Below are 27,397 nucleotides of genomic sequence, written 5' to 3'. Positions count from 1 at the left end.
TGAGAGCGTAGGCACCAAGACAAATTCCTTCTGTGTCCAATCACACTTGGCCAGTAAAGAATTCTATTCTATTCTATTCTATTCTATTCTATTCTATTCTATTCTATTCTATTCTATTCTATTCTATTCTATTCTATTCTATTCTATAACCATCCCCACCCTATTGGCCTTCCGAAAAGCGGTGAAGACCTGGCTTTTCTGGCAGGCCTGGGGCCGTTGATCTTGCTCTTTCGATCCGGCGAGATCCGGCCATGAATGATATGAATGAGTTTTAATGTTTTTAATTCTTAAATGTTTTTTATAATGATTTTAAATGCATTGTGAGCCACCCTGAGTCTTCAGAGAGGGGCAGTATACAAATTGAATAAATAAATAAATAAATATTCTATTCTATTCTAATAAGTCAGGGTGGATCCTTTCTAAGTTTCTTTCTGTGTACATTATGCAGCTGCAGGCTCCCTTCCCTTTTCATCTGATCATCTCTTTCCTGTCTTCCAAGGTCATTCCTATATATACCATTACATCTGGCAGAACTTACTCCATCAGCAAATGGACACTGCTGAATTACAGTTGCTTGAGATTTCAAATTATTAAGGTCACAACAAAGATTTTAGATGCAGCAGGTAAACATTTGTGAAAACAATATTACAAGTGTAATCTGGAATTTTTTTTTTTTTTTTAAAAAAACAGTTTAAGCCTGCCCTAATTGCAGCTACCTAGTACATCCAGTAATATCAAAATAATTCAATAGTTACATGCTAACCTATACCTGTTTTTTCCCCTCTGCTTGATCTGTTGTTATTTTTGAAATCAATTCTGGAGCGCTAGAAAGCGATCGCATCTGTTAGTATCTTTGTTCTTCTCCCGTGGCATTTGGATGTGTTCACGGTGCTACAGCTTTCACCCCTGTTTGCTTTATTTGTAGAAGGTGCTGTATCAAAGCAGGAAAGCTGTTTTCAGTCAAACCATGAAAAGATGAAAGCGTATTGCTAGAATTTCAAGATGAAGCACAGTTAGGATGAAGAGCTGGATATACAGCATACAGAAGAATGTAGGATGTGAATTTATATGGGTATAACGTAGGAGGACTAGGATCTGAGACAAATAAGTGGTAATAGGCATCTGGAAGGATGGCAAACAGAAATGCAAAGAGGAACACAAAACTGAAAAGTAGAGTGGCAGGGCCAGGTGGAGAATTAATAAAATATAGAGCAGCCTTCCCCAGACTTTGACATGAAAGCTGAATGGGTAACTTTGGGCCCGTCCCTCTCTTTCAGCCCAAACCCCACAGGTTTGTTGTAATGAGGAAAATAGAAGGCAGAAGGAGTATTGTGTGTGTTCAACACGTTCAGTTATTTATGAAAATAATAGGGATATGACTGACTGACTGACTGACTGACTGACTGACTAAACCTAGCACCTTTCAGTTATATCAGATTAGAATTTCCATCAGGCCTAACCCAGAGGTAAACAAGTTGGGTCCCTCAGACATGTTTTATGTAACCTCATCCTAAAACAATTTATCCATGTTTACAACACCAGAGCTGCAATGTACCTCCCGAAGCAGCTTGCTAGCCAAAATCCTCTTAAGAACTGTGATTCACACCTCCTTCTCTAGGCCTCTATTATTTGCATCAACGAGACATGACCAATAATATTTTTCTTTTCACAATGATTCTACAGTTATGGGTTACACAAACAAAGAAAAGTCAAAATTGCAGTCCTGAATTTCCTGCCTAATTGTTCCTGTTCAGCACATGTTTAAATAGCAGTCGGTGTGGCTATTTAGGCACTGGTGCAGAACAAGAGTGGACACACTCCATTCACAGAAATGAAACCGATGGGAAGGTGCCCTGTCAGAAAGTAGGCTGAATAGAGAGCCGAATGAAGAGTTGAATTGAAGAGCTGAAATAACAAGCTCTTTTTCTCTTCTTGTTTTATCTTGCTAGACCCGTGATGGCGAACCTATAGCATGCGTGCCACAGGTGGCATGTAGAGCCTCTCTGCGGGCACGCCAGCCGTCGCCCCAGCCCAGGTCTACTGCACATGCGCATGCGCGCCTCCCACCGGCCAGCTGGCCTTTCGGTCTCTGCTGCACATGCGCAGGGAGGTGGGGCACATTGCGGAGGATGCATGTACATGTGCAGCGGGGTGGGGTGCATGTACAGGGGGGTGCTTGCATTCCATTTTGGGGCCTCGTGTGGCCCCCTGTGCCTTGTTTTGGGCCTAGAAAGCCTCCTGCACTAACCTGGAAGCCAGAAATGGTGGAGGAAGGGCCCATGTGAGGGGGGAGCATGGGGGGGTCATGCACGCATGTGCGGGGGACAGGACACACGGGGGCGTGCACACGCACGCACTTTCAGCATGTGACAACAAAAAGGTTAGCCATCACTACTAGACAGAACAAAGTGCTAGACTGTGAGCAGCAATTTTCAGTTACTCCAGATCTGGACATCATTACAATTGTAGGGTCATTTTGGAAGAAAGGCATCATTCTCTTCTGTTTGCAGGGATGTAATCTACCAATGTTAGTCTTTCACAATACCTTCATCCATCAGAATGGGTAGTTTGACTTGGTCCCTCAGTCTCATTTCTCAAGTCTCACCACGTTCTCTGTGCCCATGTTTGACATAGTAATGCTGATCTGGAATGAACTGGCATCTTGCTCCTTCTGACATGATTTATTTCATTACTTATCACGCAGACCATTCTAGCTTGATTTTATGGTTAGTCATAGAGTATACAACCAGTACCTTCACAAAGGTCTTTTCTTTTTTTGCTTAAACATGGATGTTCTTCGGTTTAGTTAAGTTCTGTGTCTCCTTCCATGTTTTGTCTTGTGACAGTCCAGGTTCTGTGTCAACTTATATTGTACTACAAGTATAAAATGAACAATTATCCCTTGGTTAATTAGAATACTTTTTGGTATTGTAATAAATATTGTGATGTTAAGGTGTAAGGTTTTGCATTTGAACTAGAAATCAAGAGAGAGATGTAGAAGTAAATGTTATTTTTTAAACAATCCGTTATTATTTGATCATTATTTGAGCTGTGGTGGCACAGTGGTTAGAATGCAGTATTGCAGGCTACTTCTGCTGACTGCCGGCTGCCAGCAGTTCGGTAATTCGATTCTCACTGGCTCAAGATTGACTCAGCCTTCCATCCTTCTAAGGTTGATAAAATGAGGATCCAGATTGTTGGGGGCAATATGCTGACTCTGTAAACTGCTTAGAGAGGACTGTAAAGCACTGTGAAGTGGTATATAAGTCTAAGTGCTATTGCTATTTGATTAACTCTCTTTTCCTTCTTTCCCTTTTTTCAATAGGTGCCACAAAGAGGGACTAGCATTGCTTTGGACCACTGTACAGCGTGTCAAACACCTTGTAGCAAATCTGTTTAGTCTAGTAAGTTTCTTAATCTTTACAGTTATCAAGGCAAGTGAAGTGCTTTTAAAAGCAAACTTTTGCTGATTAGTTTTTTGTTCTCCCATAACCACCCACTTAAAGCTTAATAAATAATCTGCAAAGGCCAGGGCTGACAACTCAGTCTGCTGTCTTGAAGCTCTTAATTATGATCTGTTCTTCCTGATTGAAGTCATTTCTGTGTGTATTTCTTTGAACTCCCTTTAAACAAAGCCTGTCCTCATAATGGCATCTGTAATCTACAGTGGTGCTGTCCTTTTCATGTGATTACAAGTCATCTTCATAATAGAGGGGGAAAGCTAAAGGGTAGAAGTTGAGCATGTGTGCTTAGCAATCTCATTCCTTAAAATGCTGAAATAGAAATGGGAAAAAACAAAAGGAAAAAAAGGAGTGGGGTGTGAGTAGCTTTGCTGTGTGCTTAGTGTAGTATACATTTAATGAAATTTTCCACTAGAAAAGTTATTTTTTTCAATTCAGCAAAATCATCAAAAGTATAATGCTTTGATTGCTCTTTCTCCCCAAAGCTCATGGCTATTTCACTAAGGACATTTTCTTCTTTCATTAGTGTTTGTGATGATGTCATTCATTGACCTTCGTCAATTTGATTTCTCAAGCAATAAATCAATGGAACATATAACATTATTGTAAAATATTAAAACTGTGTGAAAAATACACACAGAGAATTCTAACGGTAGAATTCTCCTCCAGGCGCTGGTGTCTTAATATTTTATTTTTATTTATCTTTCGTTTGATTTAAAAATGCAAATATGGATTGTAGTGCTTTTCAATCTGAATTCCTTAGTATGCTTTTCTCTTATTATCCCTCTATATCTGTGATGGCAAACCTATGGCATGCAGAGCCATATCAGTGGGCACATGAGCTCAGCTCCGGTGTGCAGCTGATTTTTGGGCCTCTGGGCCCACTGGAAGTTGGGAAACAGGCTGTTTCTGGCCTCCGGAGGGCCTCCGGGAGGTGGGGAAGGCCCGTTTTTCACTCTCCCCAGGCTGCTGAGCCTTTCTAGGAGGGTGGGGAGGGCAAAAATGACCTTTCCCACCCCCTTGGAAGCCCTCTAGAGGCCGGAAATGGCCCGTTTGCTGACTTCTGGTGGGACCAGAAGGCCCGTTTTTTTGCTCTCCCCAGGCTCCAGGGCCTTTCTAGGAGCCTGGGGAGGGTGAAAATAGCCTTCCCTTCCCCCTGGAGGCCCTCCGGAGGCTGGAAATGACCCAGATCTGGGGTGGGCAAAAAACGGGCCTACCAGGCCCACTGTGCCATCGTGTGCCAAAAGCGGGGGGAGCACAGTGTGTGTGTGTGTGTGTGTGTCACACACGCATGCACAGGGGCGCGCACATAAAATTATGGGTGTGGGCATGTGCACGTGTGACCCCTGCGCTCCCCCCGCTTTTGGCACGCGATGGCAAAAAGGTTAGCCATCACTGCTCTATATAAAGGATGGAACATTTTTGTCTTACCGTATATTGAGGAATGAAACTGTAGAATGTTGATATCTTCAGAGTGATCTAGAAGTGGAGGAAATTGAATAGAAATCCAACTTAGTATCATAATCATGTAAATCATTCCATATTAATTTAGGATTTGGGAAACGTATGAATGCACTCAGGGCCATAAATATATGAAGTTTTACATAGGATATATTTGTTTCCATTTAACTAGTCTTTATATTTTGCTGAGTTATGATTCATAAGCATATACATACCCATCACACAATTCCTTTTTGGGATTATCAATGTTATGCAAAGTCCAGAAATGAGTAAGAGAATGGTATAAGATAAGAAAAAGAAATATAGCTGTATCTAGTGTACACAGATAGCATTCACTGTTCCTTTCCATTTCATTCTATCTTTGTAAATCACCTGGCTTTCCCCATGTCCATGCACTGCTTAATGTATTGGCCTTTGTTTGCCTCTTTTATCTTCAGGATTTCATCAGTCTCACCCAATCACAACTTTCACCGTCTCCCTCTTCCTCTCAATCTATTCACTCTCCTTCCATATATTTGTTTGTAGTTCAGTCTTCGTTCATTCTCTCTCTCTGTCAAAATCATCTCAACGAGCTTCTTCTGAATTCATCACTCCCTTTTGTATTCAGTCTGAATTCTGAATTAATGTATTTTTAATATTTCTCCTGATGTACACAAATCCCTATAATAAGAAACATATTCTTATACACAACTGTTTTGCTTCGTTTAACACATACTCATTCCTCACAGCAAATGACATATGCCTACTCTTTGTTTAGTGACTAAGTTCTATTCCAATGTTCAGATAATTTAGCGAAATGGTTGCAAAGTGAACATGTGACAACTTTACTTTCACTTTGGCATGTGTTGTTAGGTGAACAAAATTTGGCCATAAATATGCACATTGGTCAGAAAGTGATTTTTTAAAAATTGCTGCTTTTTACCATTATATTTGCAGATGATTGTTATTTCAGGTAATTGCTAAACAAAGAATGGGTTTTCTAATCACTGCCTTTCAACCACCATTTGTATAGTTAAATTTTTTCCATACCTTTAAACAGTGGTGAAATGTAAAATTTGTTATTAGTGGTTCTGTGGGCGTGGCTTGGTGGGGGGTTATGTGACTGGGTGGGCATGGCCAACTTTTTTAAAAAAAAACTTTTAAAACCGTTTTTTCTACAACCTCTTCGGCCAAAGAGGTTGTAGAAAAAATGCTTTTAAAAGCCTCTGACGATCCTAGCTGAGCCATACAATCATCAGAGGCTTTTTTTTTCTTTTAAAAGCATTTTTTCGGCCGAAGAGGTTGTAGAAAAAATGCTTTTAAAAATTAAAAAAAGGCCTCTGATGATTGCGCGGCTCAGCTGGGCATGGGTGGGGGGCAGAGATTTTGCTACTGGTTCTCTAAACCACCCGCCACCATCACTACCAGATTGGGCAATCCGGTCCGAACCAGGAGCATTTCACCCCTGCCTTTAAAAATTTCTAAAAATTTCTCCATTTGTAAATATTTTAGTAGGGTACAAAAACTTACATATGCTTATTAGTGATTGTTGTACAACCTGCAACTGTTCACTTCATTTTTTCTATCAGATATAATAGCCAATCTAATTTATCTTTGTTACATTAATTTTTAGATCCATACTCCTCATTGCATCACACAGTCCAACCAACAATACAGTATCTCACTCTTTCTTTCTCACACACAAACACACACATACAAAAGTACATTTTGTTCGCATAACTAACCAACACTTTGCTGAGCACATTGTAAGCCGCCCTGAGTCTTCGGAGAAGGGCGGCATATAAATCAAATTTAAAAAAACAAAAAAAAACAAAACACATTTCTACCTTCAATATCACTAAACAGCCAAAGGGACATAATACATCCTTGTCTTATGCCCCGCTAAATGTTGAACACTATTTAGTTTAGTCTTGTGGATGCTTTACATCCATCATACCCTGCTGTTATCACATTCGGCAACTCCATATTCATCCTTCAGATACTCCTCTTATCACATTCAACAGTTCCATATTCATGTAAAACATTCCATAATTCAAGCCTATTCACTACCATACACTGTCTCTGAATCAACTAAGGTGCAATAAATCTCCTCCTATTGATATACTTCTCAGTTACCTGATAAGGAGGTAAAATCTGGTCTGCACACCACCTGCCCAGCATAAAAATGCACTGCATTTCCCCAGATTGTTACTAATTGTCTCCTCTTGTAACTTTTTGATCAGAATTCTGCCGAAGACTTTCCAGGCATTCATTCATTTAAAATACTTCCATGGCTGCCCATCTTAAAACCAGAACTCTGGATGGCATGCCTAGTAGACAAATTCCCCTATAGTTTTTGCATTCTTTCTTGCTACTTTTCCCTTTGTATAGGGGAACAGTAATTCCATTCTTTATATACAGTATCAAGCCTTCCTTATACTCATATTAAATAGGGAATGCAGTTGCTCTGTAATCATTTCAGATTCCTGTCTGAACATTTTCTAGTTATACCCAGTGGTGGGATTCAGCCAGTTCGCACCACTTCGGGAGAACCGGTTGTTAACTTTCTGAGCAGTTTGGCAAACTGATTGTTGGAAGAAATCATTAGAGCAGAGAACCGGTTGTTAAATTACTTGAATCCCACCACTGGTTATACCACCTACTCATAGAAATGGACCACTTTTTATGTCCCCATACCATTTATTAGTTCCTTTTCATCTCAATTTTTTTCTTGGACAATAACATGTACAGGTAGTTCTTACGAACACAGTTGAGCACCAAATTTTCTGTTGCTAAGCAAGGCAGCTGTTAATGTGAGTTTTGTCCCATTTTACGATCTTTTCCATATTAAGTGTTAAGTGAATCACTGCAGTTATTAAGTGAATTTGGCTTCCCCCATTGACTTTGTTTGTTAGAAGCTGGCTAGGAAGGTTACAAATGGTGACCATGTAACCCCAGGACAGTGCAACTATCATAAATATATGCCAGTTGGCAAGCGCCCAAATTTTGATCAAGTGACCACAAGGATGCTGCAATGATCATAAGTGTGAAAACTGATCATAAATCACTTTTTTCAGTGCTATTGTAATTTCAAAACGGTCCCTAAATGAACGGTTGTTAAGTTGAGGGCTACCTGCATAGAATTTAGTCTAAATTCCATTTTTCAAAGCATTGTTGTCATTCCATACAGATATATAAAATACTTTTTCCAACTTTCCCTCACTTCAGTTTCATCCCCAAAAATTTAGTCATTTTTAATTATATTTTGTTCCTTGTTTAGAACTCTTCATTCTCATTTCCCACAATAATGTTGCATTTCCATCAAAATTGTTCTGTCTCTTTTAATTGTTCCTTGCTGTCTATGTTCTTTACAATTATCTTTTTCTTTCTATGAACATATTACAGAATCATCTTGTCATCCTTTTTTTTTTTTTGCAACAGTTATTTTCCTAAATGCATTTTTTTTTGTCATCCAAAGCCTCTTTTATTTTGTTATTTCACTAAGCATCTTTTTGGACAATGCTTCACACATTTGTGTAGCAGTATAAACTCTAGCATTTTAAATAAAACAACCTTTTAATTGTCGACTTGATTTTTTTAAAATTTAAATCCAGCCATCTTAATCAAGCACCAGGGTAATCCTAAGAAATAAAAAAAGACCTCAATAATAAATTGTGTTAGATCACTAGTGGAATTTAATTGGAAACTGCATAGAGGCAATATGTATTGCACATAAATTACCTATGTTTATGTTTTGTATTTGTATTTAAAACATTTATTTGCAGCATAGGTTTTAGCAAAATTTATCCTTATGGATCTTGGCAACTATAGCAGATCATAAAATGAGCATTTAATCTTGATGGTTATTGAGCCTTTCCTTCATCTGACTGCTTTTGAATAGTTTGTTCTGTTGGGTTCTTATTCCAGCTTTTACAATATAATGGCAACAAGTTAAAAGAAAAGCAAAAAAGAGTCACAAGATAAAACTTCAACTTTTAAAAAAATAGAACCTAGCTATAAAGTGTAACTGTTTATTTTTGCATCCCTGTTGGGAAAGATGCTTCATCTGGCCTGAATAGGTTTTATGGGTTAGTTTTTAACTGTATTGCTAGGGGTTTTAAATTGGGGCGGCCGTTTAATTTAATTTATTTTTAATTATTTTAACTTTTATATTGTATGGTATTTTAATTCTCGGCTGTTCACCGCCCTGAGTCCCTTTGGGGAGAAGGGCGGAATATAAATTTAATAAATAAATAAATAAATAAATAAATAAATAAATAAATAAATAAATAAATAAATAAATAAATAATTCAGAGCTCCTATCACTACTGTCAAAAAGAACCCAAGAGCAATTCCTTCTTTTAGTCTCCAGCAACTTTCTCTCCCGCCCTCCCTCCCTCCCTCCCTCCCTTTCTCTCTCTCTCTCTCTCTCTCTCTCTCTCTCTCTCTCTCTCTCTCTCTCTCCCCCCCCCCCTCTCTCTCTGTATGATGAGGCAGAAGATGTGATATGAGGTTGCAAGTGAAGGATGATCTTGTTTGGCCCTCCTATAAATTCTAATGAATCAGGCCAACTTACTGCATGACTAAAACTTTATCAGGTCACACTTAAGTCATGTTTGAAATAGGGGAAATGTAACAAGAGATTAGAGGTTTTAGAAAGACATTTCTCATACAATTAAAAGGAATGCAAATGAGTATTTTAATAGAAAAGCAGCAAAATTAACTCCTTTGGTGGCAGGTGGCTTTAAAAAGCCTAGGCAGAACCTGTGAAAAACAAAATTTGAAAGAATACTCAAACATGAAAAAGGACAGATTCTAGATAGATCATTTTCTGTGTTTCATTTCAAGCCAGACTTCTATATTCTTGTTGAGTATGTATGGTAGAAAAGTTAATTGCCTTCGTTCAGAAGAAACATGAAAAGGACCCTGGTTTTTCAGACAGATAAAACAAAGGTTAGAATCTTTGTCTCATATGTGCTCTTCTGGCTGGCTCTGCTCTCTTTCTGATATCGTTTTAGAATGACTTTTGTTATATTTTCATTTTGATCTTGTAGTGTGACTGAAGTAAACCCATTCCTGGGAGTGAGGAAGGGATGAACAAATTTAAGGGAGAAGATTCAGAAAATGTTACTCGGTCCTGGAAAAAAGGAGAGCAAGAAAAAAGAAACTCAAAATAACCTCATCTTGATTTTATATGGTGTGAGATATAGTAGAGAAAAACTTTGACAGCTTTCAAGTTTCTGTTATACTCTACAGAAACAAAGAACCATCTTGAAATCCTGGCTGCTCCTAATTTCTGACCTTGCCTACTTGAAGAGAATGTTATATAGATTCTATCCCCTCCCCTCAAGGACATAACACTATTTAAAACAGGGGTCTCCAACCTTGGCAACTTTAAGACTTGTGGACTTCAATTCCCAGAGTTCCCAGAATCCTGGAAATTGAAGTCCACAAGTCTTAAAGTTGCCAAGGTTGGAGACCCCGATTTAAAATGCATCAATTGAAACAAACTCAGTAAAAATTAGATGAGGAGAGCTTCTGATCTCATAAATAAGAGAAACATCAGATACCACCTATGTGAGATAAAGGAGTCTCTAAGCATGGTTCAATATATAGTGTCTTTATGACAACATTTATGTAATTTCTTTATCAGCAGTACTGAAGTGGTATGCTATCACCTTTTCCGAGGATAAGTTTTGTTTCCTCCAGTCTGGCCTAAGGTCCTCAGATTTCCTGGTGATTTCCTATGCAAGCATTAATGAGTGGCGCCACTGCTTCCTTTGTGAGCTCATATCAAGTTAGCCAGCTGTTCCTACTGGTTGAGGATCCATCAGCCATATACAGAGGCAATTTTCAGTAATTGTATACATAATAATTTTTCAAGTACTCCATGTAATTTGGCAGATGCCTTGTTTGGGAGAGCTTTGGATTTTAGACACTAAGAATTAATCAAATAAAAATTAGGCTTCCGGAAACATCAAGATACTCATTGATCCTGTCTTAATGCTTTAATTGAAAATTGAAAATGAGGATTTTGATAACTAAATGTAGTAGGGCAGTACTTTTTCTGTGGCATAGAATCAGTGGTGGGTTGCTCATGGTTTGGTCTGGTTCTTGTGAACCTGTAGTAAAACCGGCACGAGGCTCTGCCCACCTGCCCTGATGTCAAAATGGACGATCTGTGCATGCGCAGAAGTGCGCACGCTCCTGTTGTGAACCAGTAGTAAAGGTAAGTGGAACCCATCCCTGCATAGAATCATAGAAACAACAAATTAGAAGGGGCCTTTTAGGCCTTGAAATCTAGCCCCATGCTCAGTTGGTGAGCTTCCTTGCATAAGCTATCCACTTCAGGCCCTTTCACAGCATTTCTGTAAGATAAAGACATGACTTAATTATCATGTCTCCCTGCCCATATATATAGAGAGCTAACTTATCAGCATTCTTTCTCAAATAGATCCAGTCTGCCTGATCTGTACAGTCAGAGAGCTTCTGTTCAGAGTTCCCACTGCTTCAGATATACAGTTTGGCAGGAGGGGACCCGATGTCAGTCATTTGCTCCGGAGGTATCCCTCTTATGCAACAGATTGTCTCTGGAGGTGAGGCCATTTTTCATGGCTTTTCAGATATGATAAAACTCTGGCTCTTCTGGAAAGCCTTGAGCTGGATTAATTTAAATAAGTCAATTGGGCAATTGGTGCCAATGTTAGCATTAAATATCACTGTAAATTTGTACTATTTATTCCTATAGTTTCTCTTGTCCTATGAATTCCAACCGAAACATGGTTTGGCACCCTTTTCACTGCTTATAGGTGCCCTTTCTGTTTTCAGATCTTTACTAAGCTTTTTCTGTAGCCTCAAATCATCATACTAAGTCCTGATTGCTAATCATGGTTTATGAAAAAAAAGCACAGTTGGCTGAGTTCCCAATAAGCTATAACTACAGTGACTATGTAACCTTCATTATAAAGGGTAGTCCTTTATATCAGAAAGTTGTCCTATAGATTTATTTAATTTGATTATTTTTATGTTTTTGTTTTTGAATTTTCCTTTGTAAAACAAACCTATAAACATAAACCTTTTTTTAAAAAAATCCTTATGAGCCTCTTTCCGGTTTGCTCCTTTTCCTGGCTTGTCCCTTATTTTTTTTCAAGAAAATGTGTTTTGCAGCAATAACCCATGATTTATAAGCTAAAATGTCCACATACTTTACAAGATCAGAAACAAACAAAACATATCATGACTTGGTGTGCTGAGTAGACCCAAGAATATGTGCATTGTGCTTTCTACAACACACTGCTTCATATTCTAAGGGCATATTCATATGTTCTCAGTTTTTAAATCAGGAGGTAAACCTCCTCTTAGTTGCCTGTGATTATGTCTTGAGAATTTATCCATTGCTTGCATCTCTTTAAAAAAGCAGATTGATTTCATACACCCAGCAAAGAATTGTTCTGTTTAAAAATGTATGAGTTTGTAGGGTTATCAACATTATCGAGGCATTTCAGCACATAAAAGGAGAAATTTGGTTTGCATAAAATCCAAAATAGCCTGATTATCAGAACACATTCTAAAAGAAAAACACTTTGATGCTTCTCACTCAAAATGCTTCAGCGAGAAATAAGAGAAACCACATGCAGTGTTCCCTGTATTTATTTTAACAATCCTAAAATGGTGGGAGTGGATATTTCAAGAGGTAGCCAGTAGTGACACTGCTTGAGAAAGGAAAGGCTTGTGCATTTTAGTACTACATAGAATTACGAGACACAGTTTGTGTTGTAAGTTAATATTCCATTTCCCTAGAAGCTAAGAAAAATAGAATGAACTCTTCATTTAAGTGATACTTTCCCACAGAAAAACATAAATGAATGCTTTGCAATTGTAAGAGAATTTTATTCATTTCCTTTTTAACTGTTTTTCTGTTTGGCACTATTTCTTCGTTCTTTTTTGTAATCAGTAAACCCTTTCTTTTGTGCTAGATGCAGCAATTTTTGTATTCAAGAAGATTTCTTTTGTAATATACAATATACTTCAGCCAGGAGTGGGCTTCAGATCCTTTAGCAACGAGTTTGCTGCCCCGTTGCTGGGCTCGGCATGGCCATGGTGGGCGTGGCCTAGTTAGCCGCCTGCATCATTGGGGGGACGTTTTATGCCCTCCCCAGGCTCCAGAGGCTTTCCTCGAACCTTGGGGAGGATGAAAACTGCTTCCCCTGGGCTCCAGAGGCTGGAAACAGGCCTGTTTCTGGACTTCCAGAACCTCCGGTAGGCCTGTTTTTTGCCCTCCCAGACCCTCCGTGCGGCCCCTGCATTTACCTGGAATGATGAACGGGCTGCGTGGAGACTCCTGGGAGGGGTGGGGTGGTGGGGGTGGCCAGCCAGGGGTGCCATTTGTGGGTTCACCGAATCCCCGGCGATCCTTGGCTAGAGGATTGCCCGAACCCTGCTGAACCCCCAGGAGCCCACCCCTGACTTTAGCCTGTAATATTAACATTCTTGGAACAGATTAGCTATTTTTTTTTCTCATGTCACTTACAGAAACTATAAATTCTGAAAAAATTAACATGTTTATATCTGCTTATGCTTTACAGATTAATTCTTCCTAGTCTTACATTTCATCCCTAGGATTTACACTCAGGATTGACATAGATGTTTTTACCTCTCCACATTTAAGGGAAAAACTCAAGGAAAAAAGGTTTTTAAGGAATAAACAAATCATACTGTGCTTAGGCTGAGATTTTTGTTTGTGGGTAGTGTGAACTGGTTGCATTGGTAGCCAGTTTTGTTTAAAAGTAGCCTGACTGATTCAGAAATATGCACAGTACATTGACATGAAGTGAATCAGTTGACAGTTTAGTTCATAAAAGCAACTAAGTCCAGATGGGGATGAGGAAAAGCAGCTCAAAATATTCAATTAACTTTAACTAACTCAGTGTAAATGAGCCTGGGAAATTCTTATTATAGTTTGCAAGATTCTGCATTTACTTCAGATAAGCATTAAACATATCCTAATCAATATATATCTTTTACTTGTTTGGTCTTGCCTAGCTGCATGGTACTTGACACTTTAAGAAGAGAATGGATCAAATACTTGATCTCTGAACTGTAACTCCCAGAAGTATAGTCTAATATAATCTAAATTGATATTATATAAACAATAATCACATACTATATATATACTCTCTCTCTCTCTCTCTCTCTCTCTCTCTCTCTCTCTCTCTCTCTCTCTCTCTCTGTGTGTGTGTATGCATGTATGTGTGCATACTGTATGTGTGTGTGTGTGCGCGTATGTCTGGATGTCCTTCTTCATGCCTATTTGCAGGAGATATTTTCTCTTTGCATTCTGAAAGAGAAACATCTGTTGCTGCCTAGATCAAACTCTCAACCTTATGAGTGGGTGGTGTCTATGTTCTTATTTTGACATTGTGTAATCCACAATTTGTATAAGAGGATTACTTTAATAATTAGGTTCACTGCTAAAAATTTGGAATAATACTGCCCCAAGAACGATCTCTGTAGGATCACTGGTTACTGCTTTCCCAATTGATATAGAACCATTAATATTCACTTTCTGACTGCAGTTAGCAAAGCAGTTTGAACCCATCTTTCTGTAGTACCATCTAAAACACACTTTTAACAGTTTGTCAGTAAAAATGCCGAGGGATCTTTATCACAGGTTTTGCTGAAATCAAGGCAGATTACCATAGCATTCCCTCTGTGAAAGGAGGAGATGAGAGTCATCTCAAATGACCAAGTTTTGATGAAGTCATGCTTTGTCAATCAAGCATTGTTTTCAAAATGCTTTATTATCTCCTTTAAAAAAACCTAGAGATCTTAATGATAGGCTCACTGGTTGATCTTTTCTTTATTTCTTCCTTAAAAGAAAGGGGACTGCACTTGCTTTTTTCCAATCCTTTGGAACTTCTCCAGCACTCTTCAAAGATAATTGACAAGAGTCCCAGCAGCTCTTCAGCAAGCCTTCATTATTTGAGGGTGTATTTCATTCATCAGGACCTGAAGACCTGAAGGTATTTAATTTAGTTGGAAGGGTTTTTTTTAAATCACTTCCTTACTGTCTTGTAAATCTTGCCTCCCTGTTCCCCCTGGGTTCATTCCCTATGTACACTATTCAAATCAGCATTTTATTTGAGTGTAAAGAGAGAAGTAAAATGGGAGTTGAGCTCTTCTGCTTCCTCGTAGTTATCTGTTAATGTGTATTCAGTTGGAACAAGCTTGGAGCCCTGTTCCCTCTGCTGTTGACATATTTGAAGAACCCCTTTTTGCTGGATTCTCTCTCTCTTGCTACCCTAGCTCATTCTAAAAGGCCATCAAGACTTGGCTTTATACCCAGGCATGGGGGCAGTGTGAGAGTGATTTGGGTTGGTTATTGGAACATCCTAAGAGGGTGTCGGAAGTGCCAGGTTTTGGTTGTGTTTTACAATTTTATCTTTTTATCTTTTCTATATTTTGTAGTGGGGTCCTTGGTGCTCTCTGAGCTTGGCTGTTTTTTTGCAGACATTTCATTACCAAACTAGGTAACATCATCAGTGTCTGCAAGAAAGCAACCAAGCTCAGAGAACACCAAGGTCTCCATATTTCAACCCCGAGCCACAAATATTCCTCCAAATAGTTTGGAGTTTTATTATTGTGAACTGCCCAGAGTTGTTTTTTTTAACTGGTCAGCCAGTCAAATCTTTCAAATAAATAAAATTGACTTATCATTCTTGCTTTTCTGATATCACTCCTATATTTCTGAGCTGAAACTTCATAGATTTCTTTGCTTGTTAGCTCATCCTTCCATTTGAAGAAGCATCTGTCTTTAGTCTCAGCTCCTTTGTGAGCTGCCTATCAAACCACATTAGCTCCTTAGATGTCTCCTGGTTTTCTTCCTCACTGGCATTGTTTGAGACTGTGCTATCCTTATTTTTATAAGTCCCAACATGCCACAACAAATTTGCCTTTAAGATTTTTTTCCCATGGTTACTTCTTTCCTATTTATCTTAATTTATTAAAATTGGTCTTTTTAAAAACCATGTAGGTGATTAACTTTTTTCTAAGCTTTTTTATTAAAATCAGTGACTCTAACAACATGTGCTTACTTGCATTGAAAGTTAGTGTTTTAATATATTAATCAACAATCCTCCCTGTTTATAAGGGCCAAATCCAAGACGTATTCTTATGCCTACCTCAAACTTTTCAAAGAAAATATATCTCCAGTACAAATCAGGTATTGAATTGACACCTTATGTTTGGTGAAATTAGTTTTCCAATCAATATCTGGGCAGTTGAAATCTTTCATCACAACCAGTTCATGGTTCTCTGTGGCTTCAGTTATCCACTTTAATAAATCTTTATTTACCTTTTCTGACTGGCTTGATGATCTGTAGCAGATGTCTAGCAAGATACCCTTCCGCTAGCTTGCTCTTTTAACCCAGTTGCTTTCAATCCTCAAAGTACCATCAGGTGAAGGGATATCTGTACATGTAAGTTTAATCCTGATATATACAGTGTTATACCACCTCCTCTTTGGAGTATACCCATCCAACTCCATGTTCCATTGGATTCATCCAGCCATATGTATATAATCCCTGTTATATTATTTTTAACAGAATAATAGAATTACAGAGTTGGAAGGGACTTTGGAGTCTTCTAGTCCAACCCCCCCCCCGTTCAAGTAGGAAACCCTATACTATTTCAGATAAATGGTTGTCCAGTCCAGGGGTGGGTTCCACTTACCTTTACTACCGGTTCGCAATGGGAGTGTGCATGTGTGCTTGCTTTGCTCACGCGCTTGCTTCTGTGCATGTGCAGATCGTTAGTGATGACATTGGGGTGGGTGGGCGGAGCCTCCCGCCATTACTACCGGTTCACAAGAACTGGAGTGAACCGGGAGCAACCCACCACTGGTCCAGTCGCTTCTTAAAAACTTCCAATGTTGGAGCATTCACAACTTCTGGAGGCAAGTTGTTCCACTGATTAATTGTTCTGTCAGGAAATTTCTCCTTAGTTCTAAATTGCTTCTCTCCTTGATTAGTTTCCATCCATGGTTTCGTGTACTGCCTTCGGGTTCTACTTCTTTTGTGCCTCATGAGATCTAGCCTATTTTACTTTAACCCATATTTTGTGCATTAGTGTAGAGACATTTAAGGCAGCAGGTTATATTTCTGTGTTCAGTTTCCCTTTTTGCTTAATTCTGTATTTTCTTTGTTAAAGTTATAATTTCTAAAACACTTCATTTTGCTGCTGTATTAAACCTACTACTTGCGAGTTCGTTATTTTTTTTTTTATTGAAAATGTTTTCAAATACAAATTTTTCCCCCTTTTTTCCTTCCCCCCTCCTCCCTAACCCCCCCTCGCCACCCATCCCCCCCTGTGACTTCTTCACACCAAAAACCTAATTCATAACAGATTACATAATATTTTACCATCTCCTTACTCCCTCCTCTATATACTGACCCTTACTTACTAAAAATATTATTGATATTGTTACTTTCCCCTTTTACCATACATTTCAAAAAAAAGCAGTCTGCTATAACATTGTATGATAACTTCTAATTTAGCATAATATTATTATAACTCCCAATTTAGCAATAATCTGCCCTTTTTGTCCTCCCCAAAACTTATATCTATATATTATTACAACATTTCAAAGCAACCTTCCACTTTAAGACTATATAATAAATCCTACTTTAACATTTATTCTTTGTGTATATTAATATAACATTTCAAAGCAGCCTTCCCCATAAATCCTAATTTAACATTTATTCAACTCTATCCATTTCCTCCACTGCCCTAAATATATCACTTAAACATCCCTTTTCTTAAACTAATCAATCAGTAAACTAACATGTTTCCACCCACTTTCCTACAAAATTACCATGCACAACAATTCTTAATATCTTTAATCCACTGCCCACTCTGCTAAAATATATATATATATATATGTATATATTCCGTTATTTAAAAAAAAAAAGACAATAACTTTAAATTTATAATCCATATAATATCTTCTTTGATGTCTTTCCACTGGATTGTTGAGTCCCTCGTTCATAATTGGGTAACGTAGCATCCTGGTGCAACAGTTTGTTCAAAGTCTTCAGTCATCATCTGCCCCCATCAGTAATGAATATCCTCATATATATATAAAAGTAAAAACAACCACCCGAGTGACATTATGATTATATTCCATATAGTTGTAATTGTGGCTTTCATCAGGATTATTAATTCCCATCATCCTAATGGGTAACAACCAGATCTTCTGCATGCCCCAACGTAGCTCTCTTGCCTTGTAGCTCAGAATAGTTATAATATATTTATCAATACAAGAAAGAAATCCAAAATAGATAATTCAAATCCAACAGTTTAAGGCTCTTTTCACATCCCAAAATTACGGCATTGCAGAGGTCTGTCACTGTCCTCAGGATGATATTAACCAATACTTCGCCTCCACTATCTTTTCACATATTCATTCATTTTTTTAAAATCACTGGCTTCACCGTTGCTTAATTTAGAAATTTCTGTTTTTGTGAGACCTATTTCTTTTTTTCTTTTCTTTTTGTGGGTTTAATTTCCATCCTGTTTTCCTTTCTACAAGTTGTATATCAACTGATCGGTTTTCATTCTGCTTTATAAGTTGATCTTTTTGGTTTTGTTTTTGTATCTCATATTTCTTTTTTGCCAATTGTATGTCAGCTAATTGATTTCCATACTTGTCTTTGACTTGGTGAATCATCACGTTGAAATCAGATGCCGCTTCTCTCATATTTGTAGATAATCCATCTGGGGTATCGAGAGAATCCAAAGGCAATTTGTCTACCGCAACCTCTGTAATTCGATGTTTTCCCTTTATTTCCAACTCCTTCTGCTTATCCTGTATTGTGCCTATAGATGTTAAGTTCATTTTCAAAAATTTTTGATAAAATTCTTCCGCTTTTTCAACAGTATCTAATTGGTATCTTTCTCCTTGATATCTCAATATTATGCCAACTGGGGCATCCCACCTAAATGAAATATTTCTGTATTTTAACTCAGTCACCAGAAAACCAAATTTCTTCCTTTCCGTTAACATCTTGGGGGGGAGCTCTTTGTAGATCCATATCTTTCTTCCATACAATTGCAAAGTAGAATTGAAGGAATTTTGCACAATATTATTCCTAATTTCTTTATCTGTAAAATAAATCACCACATCTCTAGGCAATTGCCTTTGCTTTGCAATCCAGGAGTTTATTCTGTAAACTCTGTCAATCCTACAAAACACTTCCTCAGGTTGAACCTTTAAAATCCCAGCCAGAATTTCAGAAGATATTTTCCTTAAATCATCTCTGTTATTTTCCTGCAAACCTCTCAGTCTGATCGCATATTCTGTAAAATTGTAATGCACCATTAGAACCTCTCTTTCAATCCGTTGTTGTAAATTTTCTGCATTACAAGACTTTTGTTCAACCTCCATTTTAGGTTTTTCTTCTAAGCTATTGTCTTGAATGTTTGTCAAATCATTTTCAATTTTTTGTATTTTATTGTCCAAATTGTCCTCAATTTCTTCCACTTTAGACTCTAATAAGTTAGTATTTTCACCCAACTTAATCATAAATTCTGCAAAGCCATTAGCCATTTTTATAATCTTTCGATCCAGAATATCAAACTTTAATTGCACTAATTCTTTAATTTCCTGCTTAAATTTTTCAAAGTTCTGATTCACAATCTCATCCCTTCTTACAATCTCTTCCAAAAGAAATTCAATTATATTAAAATCAGTTTTCTGAGACTGGAGCTTTAAAACTTGGTCACGTAATTTGTTAATGGGGGAATCCCCCCCCCCCATTGCTTGTTTGTCCGGCTTTAATGCCATATTTCAACACAGACAAACTATTTTTTTTAAAAAAAGAAAAGAGAGGCAGCAGAGAAAAAAAACTTCTTTCCAACCAAGATCAATATCAGATCTCCAGGAAGAGAAAAAACACAAAAGTAGAGCTTTATTTTCAAGTGTAGCCAAAAGTATTTATTCAGCTACTTTGTATCTCAATAGGAAACGGAAGGACTCTCCCTTTCAGCCCCTTCTCAAGCCTCGGCAATCGCCCTTTTTAAAGATTCTTTTTTCCTTTTCCTTTTCCTTCTTCAATAATTGTTATAAAATAAGTGAGATACTTGCGATTCAGGGTTACAGGTCCAGCTCATATCCCTTCAAATGTAGCCAGGAGCATTTATTCTGCTACTTTGTGGCTTAATAAGAAATGGAAGGACTTTCTCTTTTCAGCTTCCCTGTTCCAGTTTCGGCAATCGCCATTTTAAAAGGTCTTTTTTACTTTGTTGAATATCCTTTACGAAATAAGTATTAATACTTGCAATTTAGGGTCACAGGTCCAGATCCAAATCTCATCATCTTTAGTTAATCTGTTAAATATCTTAAAAAACTTGTCTTCGTAGCCTTGTTCTGCAAAAAGGCAGAAGTCTCCCAACGCCCGGAGTGGGCGGCGAGTGCTATAGGGAGCTTCCTCCGCCCGCCCCCAAGAGTAAAAAAAAAACCCTGGGGGCTACGGAGAGCTCTACCTACACTCACCTGCTCTATCCCACATTTCCTCCTGGAAATGGGGTTTTTCGAGCCGCCTTTGCGCTGTACAGGCGGCTCTTTACAGGCGAAGGGGCTGGCGGTCCCGAGGGACCGTCTGGTGGCTACGAAGAGCAAACCGGAAGTCGCGAGTTCGTTATTTACCAGTCATCCTTCAGCTGGCATGGGACTGGATTATTTGAGGGACCACCTCCTCCCAATTATGTCTACCTGCCCCAGGGGTGGGTTCTACTTACCTTTACTCCCGGTTTGCAACGGGGCCACGCATGTGCAGAAGCGTTTTCATGACGTCAAGGTCAGTGTGTGGAGCCTCCCACCAGTTTTACTACCAGTTCTATAGAACCGGTGCAAACCGAGGGCAACCCACCACTGACCTGCCCCATTAGGCCATCAGGAAGAGTGTGCTCCAAATTCTGCCTATTAAGGAGTGCAATCTGGCGGGGGCCAGGAAAGAGAGCCTTTTCTGCTGTAATGTCCACCAATTACAACCTCTTTCCCCCAGATACTAGATTGGCCCAAACTATTTTAGTATTTCTTGGGGCCTTAAACACATGATTTTGTAACTGTGTCAGCCCTTTGAGGAATTCAGACAAGAAACCAACAATATGATTTCCTTTATTGGTTACCACCTTTAAAGCGCTCCATGGCTCAGGACCTGGGTACTTGCGGGACCGCCTACTACCACCAATAGCCTCTCACTGGCCGGTACGCTCTCATAGAGAGGGGCTCCTCCGGATGCCGTCGGCCAACAATTTCGACTGGCGGCCCCCAAGGGGAGAGCCTTCTCTGGGGGGGCACCTACTATCTGGAACGAGCTCCCCCCGGAGATACGGAGGATCCCGGATCTGCGCACCTTCCGCCATGCTCTAATGACCTTTTTATTTCACCAGGCTGGCCTGGCCTAACTTTCTCCCTCTTTTTAAACATTTTTAATATTTTTTAATATTTTTAATATTCAAAGTTTAAATTTGTTTTAAATTGATTGGGGTTTTAAATCTGTCTGGGCCAAACTATTTAATTCAATTTTATCTCTGTTTTTAAAATTTTGTATGTATGTATTTTATTGGCTGTTCACCGCCTTGAGTCCTTCGGGAGTAGAGCGGTATATAAATCAAATAAGAGTAAAGTAAAAAGTAAAGTTTATTGTAAGGTTGCAATAACATAATCTTTTAAATCTGAAAACACTTCTCCCCTCTCTTGCCTTTATTTTCCAGAGAAGTATGGAGGGTCCCTTCTGAGATGTTTTCACCCATTCCTTCTGTGGGCTAAGACATCTCTTGTTTGACTGTTGCCATGGCTACAGCTCTTCCTCCTGTCTCCCAAGGTTATTCTCACAGTTCATTAAAGCCGATGCAATAGTTGTGTTCATTTGCACTGGTGGGTTTTTTTCTTGGCTGTGAAGTATATATATTTTAAAAATTGTTTTCTGTTTTTTTACACTTTTTAAAAATCTTTTAATTATTCTTATCTGTCCAGAGTTATGAATCTGAGATGAGTGGCCATATAAATGGAATAAATAAATCAATAAAATTTCAACTTCCTTAGATTCTAGTTAAACCCTCTTGACAGGTTAACCAGAACTATCCGTCCATAGTGAGAGATACCGTAAGTGTACTTTCTCTCCTTAGTGAATAAATGATCATTCTCAGCATTCTCAGTTTAATGTATATATTGAAAACTATGGAAGATAAAATACTGTAAAATAAATGTCAGCCCTGGAGGCAATCTTTCTCTTTGGATCTTCAGGGCTGCCATATTTAGTGCATAGGCCTGCTGTGGAAAACTGGGAGGGGGTTTGCATGGAGTGGGTAGAAGTAGATAGCCATAACAACATTCTTTTCTCTGGGAGTCAAGGACGTTCAGTCTGCACCTGGAGAGGTGTGACTGGGAATATCTCCAGTTGGGATGGTGGATTGATTGGACCATGTGATGGACATATCAGTGCAGGGGAAGGAACTTTGACTTTCCTTTGGGTGGGGAAAACCCGGAGGCTTTCAGATTCGGGTTTTCCCAGAGGTGCCAATATGACATCTCTGATAAAATGGAACTTTGAGAAACTGCTAGCCTTGGAGTCTTACTTGGTTGGGGGTGTTACTTGGAACCCTGACAATAAAATTCTAAATGTTTAAGGTGTTTACACTCATATAATTTAGTGCAATAATAACATTAGCATTATCTTCTGGAATTGACCACCCACAAAAGAGGCAAAATCAATGCAATGCAGAGTACTCCTACTTCTCATCATTAAACTAATTTAGGAACAATAACCTATATGGTAATACTGAAAATCATGGAAGCGTCCAAGAGAATTAATATGGTCATACCTTTTGGTCCTTTTTCCAGTTTGGACAGGGCAATATGTTCCAAAAATAGGCTGGACATTGAGTTGAAATATTTTTAAAAATTCAGTTTCACTTTACAGTATCCGGGATTGAGCAAATTAATTTGGGGAAGATATAACAAAATGACAACAACAACCAAACATCCCTTTAAAAAAAGTAAAGAGGAGAGCCAAACATTTTGAAGACTTTCTTTGAGATGCAATAAGAAAAGAACAATATACAGTAAGACTAACAAAATAATATCCATGAACAAATTCCATTTAAATGTAAATTACATGAAATGGTGGTTGGGCAAGTATTTTCTAGGAGAACAAAAATGTTCACTCCTTCTTCCCTCTAATTTCAACAGGTGATTCACACACCTGCACATAGCTAAAAATGACTCCTGGGCTCCAACACCCGCTATCAAATCTTTGCACTGGGCTTTTGCAAGCAATTCTCTGCAGTGATGCCTGCAGGTGTTCATAGCTGTAAAGTGTTTTTCAGTTGCCATAGCCTCTTGCTGCTAATTAAAATACCAATGATTGGCACATTCTACTTTGGCAATGCTTTCTGTGTTCTCATTGGATGATCGGCTGCTGGTGGCCATCATTGCTCTGAACTCCAGAAAAAGAAAAGGTTTCAGAACATTTAGAAGAAATTATCTCTCTTGCTGTGCATTTTCTGTAAAAAGTACATGGAATAATCTTCTTCCAAGCTGAATAGCAGAAAAGTTGGAGGGAAAGAGTTGAAAAAGTTGAGAGAAAAGGGAAAGAAACTAATTTCCAGACAATTCCAATGATGCATTATAAGACTTTTGGGTAGGTTATTTCTACTTGTATGAATGGGTGCAATTTACTTTCCTATAGTTGGAATGCAACTCATGGCCATTATCTCTCCCAGGTAATATTTGACAGTCTGACATATAACATGACCTGTTAGTTTCCTCAGCTGTTCTAAAGGGTTGTAGTATTTGTGTATGTGTATGTTTATGCCCAGACTACAGATATTTATTAATAGAAGCTTCCTTGTGCTACCAGTCATAAACATTATCATTATTCTATCTCTTCTATGCATTGTTTTTAATAGGAAATAGGTACTATAGTAGAAAATTACAGGAAACGTCAATGGAAAAATGATATCTTCTGAAGTATTCCATCTGTCCTCCAGGTGAATTTTTTTTGGAATGAAAAAGGATGATTGCATAATTTAAGCTATATCTGGAAAAATTGTTAGCCAGGCTTTAATTTCATTTAGATTCTGATTCCAATTAAAGCAGACTTTAATTTATAAGGCTGCCCAATTCAAAAGTCTCTAAGCAGCATACAGGATTAAAAATCATTAAAACAATAACAGTTCAACAAAAGCTAAGTGACACAGAAGAATAAAAATGCCTTCACATTGACAAGAATGCTCGTAAGGAAGCAGCTGTCCAAATTAGTCCAGGTTTAAAGGGCTTTTTTGAATAAGTCCATTTAGGAGAAATGCTGTTTTAGGAGGCCAAGCGGTCACAGAAGACTTGCTTGCTGGATGTCTTGAGATGAGACTGTCTTATCACTGGGATCTGGAGTATGGCAACTCTGTCAGATCAAACAGGATGACTAGACACAATGGAGATTGATGATCTCTTGAGTACCTAGGCCCGTGATGGCGAACCTATGGCACGCATGCCACAGGTGGCACGCAGAGCCATATTGGTGGGCACACAAGTGTTGCCCTAGCTCAGCTCCGGCGCGCGCATCTGATTTTCGGGCCTTTTGGACCCACCAGAAGTTGGCAAACAGACCGTTTTCACCCTCCCCAGGCTCCTAGAAAGGCACTTGAGCCTGGGGAGGGTGAAAAACAGGTCTACCGGGCCCACCATGCCATCGTGTGCCAAGAGCAGGGGGGGTCGCGCACGCATATGTGGGGGGTGGGGCACATTGAATTGGGTATGGGCACACATGCACACAATCCCCCCGCACTCCCCCCGCTTTTGGCATGTGACGGCAAAAAGGTTAGCCATCGCTGACCTAGGCCCTATGCGTTGAATGGTTTTAAAGGTGATAACCAGCAAGCTTGAATTGCGCTTGAAAGTCAGCTGGTAGCCAGTGCAATTTAGTCATTGTTATGTCATTATTTTAAATTAGATTAAGATATGGCTAATTTACGCTAATTTAGTTTTGATCTAAGATGCAAATTTCATACAAGCTAGGCATTAGCCTTTTGAGTTAGTTTCATGTAGTTAATGTGTCTAAAGTTGAGTAAAGCATAGTTGGATTACAAAGTGCATTTGCTAATAAATTTTAACTTTTTCCTATCCTTTCCTTGGTAATTCAGAATGCTTGACCTCAACACAGCCTGTTTTACTACCTTAGTTTACAAATTGATCCACTTTAAGGAAATTAGCCTATTCTGAAATATACATTTTATCTTCACCCCACTGGTTTAACTGTTTAGCTGAAATTGTATTTTTCATTTATTTGTTTCACCTGGTACCTAACACATTTAAATTATTTTCTGTTGAATGGTAAAAAAAAAAAAGGCTTATATTTAATGGTTGAAGTTGGTGGAGAATGAAAGTATGTGACATTGCAAAGAATAATTTGCAGCCTCTGTGGTATATTACATTTGTAAATATGTCTTGTTCTTGTAAATTTGTCACTTCACATGTATTTGTTCAGTCTTCTAGTAAATGGGAAGTTATTATTCTTCAGAGGTTAAATTTATACACTTTAAACACTGGAAAGTTAAAAAGTTTTATTGACTAACCTGTTAAATCATTGGAACCCATGAATTTTGAAGATAGAAAAAGATATGATAGCGCTCTTCCAATACTTGAAGGAATGCCAAGTCTTCTCCTTTATCATTTCAGATTTAGGGTGTGAAACAATGGCTTTAAGACACAGAAAGGCAATAAAGGTTGTACAATAGGGAAAACATTCCATATGTAAAGAACCATGCACAGACCCAGAATCTTGCTACTTTTGTTGAAATAGTGAAACCATTGTTGTGATATTACAAGATCTTCTCTCTTGGAAGTGTATAGTGATGTCAGGATTTATACAAAAAAGGAACCAGGGCTTGTTATGACAGTGCTTTTTTTATTCTGCTCCCACTCCCCCATTCCTAGTAAAAGCTGTTTGACACGGAAATCAGTTATCTATAGAGGAGGTGGACGTTTACTGATTAGATCTATCATATATTTTTAATTTGGAGTCTTGGAGAAAACAGAGTTGGACTTAATGGCCTACATAGTCCCTTTTAGATCTTTGAAATATATCGGCAATAATATGAGCAAAGTTCATTTGAGGATGAACAACTATAAATTTTCCCTCCAAAGGCCTTGCAAGGGTTTATAAATATCCTCCTCAGTGTTGAGATTATGAATGGGATTTTGTTAAAAACGATACAGCCTACCATGTTAGAAGTTAGATGGTCCTGAGAGGGTAAAGAATGTCAAACATGAGTTCCATACCGAGAATAATAATTCTATGACAGGTAAAAAACAATAAAATTATAGCAGCATATGCTTTTATGGACTAGATTCCATTTCATAAATGCATTCTTTCAAAGACTTAGCGTTTTTTTCCCCTACCACAAAACACCCCAACTGGAGAAGACTTTCTCACAATTTTACTTAAAATAGTTTGAGTGCTTTTTGACATTAAAGATAAATCCCAAATCACAATCCTTAAATAGACTGACCTGAAAAGAGAGGGAGAAAATAAAATAACCTTTAGCAACTCTTTTTTTGGAGATTTACCAATTTTCTCAAGTAAACTTTGAGAGATGCTGACTGTCAAAGTAATGCTTTTTATTTTGCATTTTTAGTGTTTTTTTTTTACAGATAGCATGATGTTCCTACTATGCTTTATTTTTGTTTGCTTACACTAAACATGCTAGCTTAATATTACAGTGACTTTGTTCTTGACTTTTATTGTGATGTTTCTACGAATCTTTAATAATAATTGGTTGGATGGTTATTAAATGTTTTGGTACTGTATTCTTGTATGAGTAATTTGTTTTTGCTCAAAGCTTGACTCTGAAATCTTTGTGTTTAAAAATTCTAGAAGTGATCATTTTCAAGGGTTTCTGCTTAGACATTAATTCTTCAGTCAATCATGAGATATCTAAAAATGATTGGGAAATAATTGGCCCCTGTAACTGATGAAGTAGCTGATTATATATTCGTTCTACATAGGTTAAATATAAATTTACAGAGGAAGAAATAAGGATATAATTCCATTTCAGATTTTCTAATCAAATCATATTTCATATCACATTCCCAATGATAGCAGTGGCATAACTACATCATAATCTCTTTTTATAGGAGAAATGCCAGAAATTGTAGAATAACATAAGGGTTTAACTCTTTTTTCACAACACATTTATTTCAGACTTGGAGAAAGCCTAGATAGCTGAAATGGGACAGAGCTAGATTGTGACATAACTCAGCCACCTTTACCCAATCTATTGCATTGGGATTAAAACAAATTAGCTGAGAATTCTGGAGGTTAGGACCCCAACATTTGAAGAGGAAAGCTGGACTAAAGAATAGAATGGGAGTGCTGATCATATAGATGAAAAAAAAAAGTAAGTGTACTTTCAGAAGTTACTTTAGATGTTAAAGTTCA

General features: G+C 38.1%; 1 protein-coding gene across 4 annotated transcripts in view; it reads left to right on the top strand.

The window, feature by feature from the left end:
* TSPAN4 (tetraspanin 4) overlaps positions 1-27,397 on the top strand; it is a 727,944-nt gene that overhangs the window by 170,495 nt on the left and 530,052 nt on the right. For 3 of the 4 annotated variants that reach the window (XM_087880460.1, XM_034416827.2, XM_087880446.1), the window contains one exon: positions 3,326-3,404. The exons of the other annotated variant lie outside the window; for it this stretch is intronic. The gene's annotated coding sequence lies outside the window, so the exon portion shown is untranslated. The remainder of the gene's footprint in view (positions 1-3,325; positions 3,405-27,397) is intronic. 4 annotated transcript variants of the gene reach the window in all.

This window comes from Pantherophis guttatus, chromosome 1, assembly GCF_059756535.1.
Source record: "Pantherophis guttatus breed Tessera chromosome 1, ASM5975653v1, whole genome shotgun sequence".
In the NCBI taxonomy this organism is placed as follows: domain Eukaryota; kingdom Metazoa; phylum Chordata; class Lepidosauria; order Squamata; family Colubridae; genus Pantherophis; species Pantherophis guttatus.
This window is presented reverse-complemented; position numbering and strand designations above follow the sequence as displayed.